General features: G+C 38.4%; 1 pseudogene; it reads left to right on the top strand.

The window, feature by feature from the left end:
• The first annotated feature begins 261 nt into the window (after positions 1-261).
• LOC103746643 lies at positions 262-1,659 on the top strand (annotated as a pseudogene).
• The last annotated feature ends 3,277 nt before the right edge of the window (positions 1,660-4,936 follow it).

Raw genomic sequence — 4,936 nt, 5'->3', positions numbered from 1 at the left:
ATGATAAACAATAACAAGTACTCGGATATTTTCCAAATGGCTGAAAATGGTCTATTTTATTCTTATGTTATTTTCTTAATCATTATCTTGTAGTTCATAATTAATTTTTCTAGTATTCTCTATACACTTGTGCTATTCCACTCCAAAATTATTGAAATCAAGGTTGTTCATTAGGAAATTCTTCAAAAATTATGAACTGTGGTGATTCACAATTCTACCACAAGAAGTTCTTGCTATAAAAACTAGATTTTCTTTTTTGCAATGGGTTTCCATCAGAACCAAGAGGATCAAAGCCAAAATGGGAAAGGAAAACACATCAGCAGCAGCAGCAGCATCGGACACATAGATTAGGGCGGGTCCACCACAACTAGCCATCTGATCAACAACAGTGGTGTGATTAACAAATGAATCATTCACAAATCTAAGGAGACCGTTGAGGTGGGGAAAATGCTCCTTCAGGTATGACTGGATCTTAGATGAACAGAAAGCTGAGTGTTAGTGTGACCATGGTATCACTATTGACAACTATCTATTGAAATTTGAGACCAGCAAACATTATAGGACTTTCATTGATGCCCCAGGACACAGAGACTTTATCAGAAATGTGATTACAGAACTGTGCTGTCGTTATTGTGGCTGCTGGTGTTGGTCAATGAGGCTGGCATCTCCAGGAATGGGCAGACCCATGAACATGCCTTTCTGGCAGCTAATTGTTGTTGTCACCAAAATGGATTCCACAAAGCCACCCTATGGCAAGAAGAGATAGGAAGAAATGGTTAAGGAGGTCAGCACCTACTTCAAGAACATTGGCTACAACCCTGACACAGTAACATCTGTGCCAATTTCTGGCTAGAATGGTAACAACATATGAGAGCCAAGTGCTAATATGCATTGGTTTAAGAGATGGAAAGCCACTTGTGAAGATGCAGTGCTGATGTGAAATCACCTCCTGGAAGCTTTAGATGGCATCCTACCACCAACTTGTCCAACTATCAAGACTTTGCATCTGCCCTTCCAGGATGTCTATAAAATTGGTAGTATTGGTACTGTCCCTGTGGGCCAAGAGGACATTAATGTTCTCAAACTTGGCATGGTAGTTACCTTTGCTCTAATCAATGTCATAGCTCAAGTAAAATCTATTGCAATGCACTGTGAGATTTTGAGTGACGTTCTTCCTGGGGTCAACTTGGGCTTCAATGTAAAGAACAAGTCTGTCAGAGATGTTGGACATAGCAACAATGCTGGTGACAGCAAGAATAACCTACCAATGGAAAAAAACTGACTTCAGTGCTCAGGTGATTGTTCTGAATCATCCAGGTCAAACTGGTGCTAGTTGTGCACCTGCACTGGATTGTCAGGAGGCTCACATAGCTTGCAAATTCATTGAGATGAAAGGAAAGATTGATTGCTTGTTCTTGTAAGAAGCTGGAACATAACCCTAAATTCTTCAAATCTGATGGTATTGTCATTGTTGGTATGGTTCCAAGCTAGCCCATGTGCATTGAGAGCATTACTGACTATCCTCTGCTTGACCATTTAGCTGTTTATGATATGAGGTAAAGCATTGCCTTGGGTGTCATCAAAGATGAGAACATGAAGGCTACTGGAGCTGGCAAGATCACAAGTCTACCCACAAAGCTAAGGAAACTAAATAAATAATATCCCTAAGACCTGCCACCCAAGTGTTAATCAGTGGTGGAAGAATGGTTGCAGACCTGTTTGTCATAATTGGTCATTTAAGTTTAATGGTAAAATGTATAACACTGCTTTTTAAAACCTTCAGAAGGGTTGAGAGCCCCCAGATCCTGCCTCCACATGGTGCTGAGCTTCCCCTAATTGTGCCATACCGATCCCCCTAGCTGGGATTTTGTGAGGCCCCTCTCAAGACCCCAGGGCAGATCTGGTTTTGGTAGGCTAAGGTGAGATCCTAGCAGACAGCCTGAGAGGGTGGGTTTCAAACTCCATTGGTGTAGCAGCTCTGATCTCAGCAGACTGCCAAAGAAGGCCAAGTTCTGTCCTCCCTCTGGCCTTCCTCTGGCATAGGGGCTGAGAACACAGGGGATTGCCTGAGAGGACCTGGATCCTGCCTCTACGTGGTGAAGGAAGACTGAATGTACCTGAATGGAACATGAATTGGGCTTCTGTGGGTACTCCTGAATAGCTGATCTGAAGCCATCAGTTCCCTCCAAATTAAACCTGACAGAACCTTAACCCTGTACCAACCACCTATACATAACCAGTAAAGGAACTAGGGACCCAATAATACAAACTGAAGCATACTTCAACTTAATTCTCATATCAGAATCATAACAAAAGAAATTCACATGCCAAAATAACAACAAAAGAATAATAAAATGGAAAGCCAAAACACTATGTAGCCACCAAACTCCACCAATCCTGTAGAAGAGTTCTACAAGGAGAACCCCCAGAGGTAACCCAGGACATTGAATTTAAAAGAACAATCATAAACATGATCAAGGAATTCAACAAATTTAAAGAACACACGCACAAACAAATCAAAGAGCTAAAAGAAAATAGGGATAACCTTCTGAAAGAACTCACAAGAGAGATAGAAACATTGAAGAAAACTCGGGCAGAAATGAAGAATGAAGTGCAAAACTCAGTAAGCCAACTTGACTACATAATGGGCCACAAAACAAATCTCAAAAAAATATTAAAAAATGGAAATAATTCCATGCATTCTATCGGACCATAATGCAATAAAGCTCAAAATCAACACTGGACAAAGCCCTAGTCATTACACGTACTCGTGGCAATTGAACCGCGCACTCCTAAACAATGAGTGGGTTAAAGGAGAAATTAAGAAAGAAATAAAACAATTCCTGGAATTCAATGAAAAGAACAATGAAACACAACACAACCTCTGGGACACATTAAAAGCAGTCCTAAGAGGGAAGTTTATAGCTCTAAGAGCTTACATTAAAAAATTAGAAAGAGCCCAAATAAATAACCTAACACTGCAACTCAAGATGTTGGAAAAGCAAGAACAAATGGAACACAAACCCAGCAGAAGAGAAGAAATAACAAAAATCAGAACAGAAATTAATGCAATAGAAACAAAGAAAACAATACAAAGAATCAATAAATGTAAGAGCTGTTTCTTCGAAAAGCTAATCAACATAGACAGACCCTTAGCTCAGTAAACCAAAAGAAAGAAAGAGCAAATCCAAATCAACAAAATCAAAGATGAAAGAGACAACAGACACCCAAAAGATCCAGACCATTATAAGGGAATATTTTAAAAGCCTATACACTACTAAATCTAAAAATCTAAAAGAAATGGATGGATATATGAAATCATGGGAACCATCAAAGTTAAAACAAGAAGAGATCAACAGTTTAAACAGACCCATAACATACAAGGAAATTGAAACAGTAATACAAAGCCTCCCAACTAAAAAAAGCCCAGACCTAGATGGATTTACAGCAGAATTCTAACAAACATTTTAAAAAGACCTCCAACCAATACTACTTAAATTATTCAAAACAATAGAAACAGAGGGAGAACTTCCAAATTCCTTCTATGAAGCCAGCATCACTCTAATACCAAAACCAGGTAAAGACACAGTCAGAAAAGAAAACTATAGACCCATAACTGTAATGAACATAGATGCAAAAATTCTGAGCAAAATGCTTGCAAACCATATACAGACACACATCGAAAAGATCATTCACCATGATCAAGTAGGCTTTATTCCAGAGATGCAGGGCTGGTTCAATATATGGAAGTCAATAAACGTCATTAATCATATTAATGGAGTCAAAGACAAAAACCACTTTGTCATCTCAATATATAGAAAAGGCTTTTGACAAAATTCAGCATGCATTTATGTTCAAAGTCCTAGAGGGAATTGGACTGGAGGGAACACACCTCAACATAATTAAAACTATATACAACAAACCCACAGCCAACATCATTCTAAATGGAGAAAAACAGGAAGCAGTCCCATTAAAGTCAGTAACCAGCCAAGGAGGTCCACTATCTCCACTCCTTTTCAATGTAGTGCTTGAAATTCTGGCTAGAGAAATAAGACAGGAGAAGGAAATTAAATGAGTCCTAATTGGAAAAGAGCTCAAGCTATCACTTTTTGCAAATGATATGATACTATACCTAAGAGATCCCAAAAGTTCCACCAGAAAACTAGAACTGATGAACACTTTCAGTATAGTGGCAGGTTATAAAATCAATCTACAACAATCAATAGCCTTTTTATATACCAATAGCAAGCAATTGGAGAAAGAATACAGGGAAATACTCCCATTCAAAATTGCTGCAAAAATAATAAAAGATCTTGGAATAAATCTGACCAAAGACACCAAAATCTCTATAATGAAAATTTTAAATCATTGAAGAGATCAAGGAAAACACCAGGAGATGGAAGGACCTCCTATGCTTATGGATTGGAAGAATTAACATTGTGAAAATGATCATCCTATCAAAAGTAATATATAGATTCAATGCACTCCCAATCAAAATCCCCATGATATACTTCACAGAATTAAAATAAAACCATCCTTAAATTCATATGGAAGCACAAAAGACCCCAGGTAGACAAAGCAACCCTGAGCACAAAGAGCAACAAATGGGGGATTACTATACCAGATCTCAAAGTATACTAGAGTGCTATAGTCATAAAAACAGCATGGCACAGGCACAAAAATAAACACATAGATCAACAGAACATCGTTGAAGATCCAAACCCAAGTACATGCAATTTCAGCTACCTGATATTTGACAAAGCTGCCAAGAACACACAATGGAGGAAAGACAGCATCTTCAACAAGTGGTGCTGGAAAACTGGATCTCCACCTGTAGAAGAATGAAACTAAATCCTTATATTTTACCTTGCACAAAAGTCAACTCCAAATGTATCAAAGACCTCAATGTGAAACTGGAAACCCTGAAACTATGTGT

The sequence above is a fragment of the Nannospalax galili genome, unplaced genomic scaffold, assembly GCF_000622305.1.
Source record: "Nannospalax galili isolate Female #2095 unplaced genomic scaffold, S.galili_v1.0 scaffold102, whole genome shotgun sequence".
Lineage (NCBI taxonomy): Eukaryota > Metazoa > Chordata > Mammalia > Rodentia > Spalacidae > Nannospalax > Nannospalax galili.
This window is presented reverse-complemented; position numbering and strand designations above follow the sequence as displayed.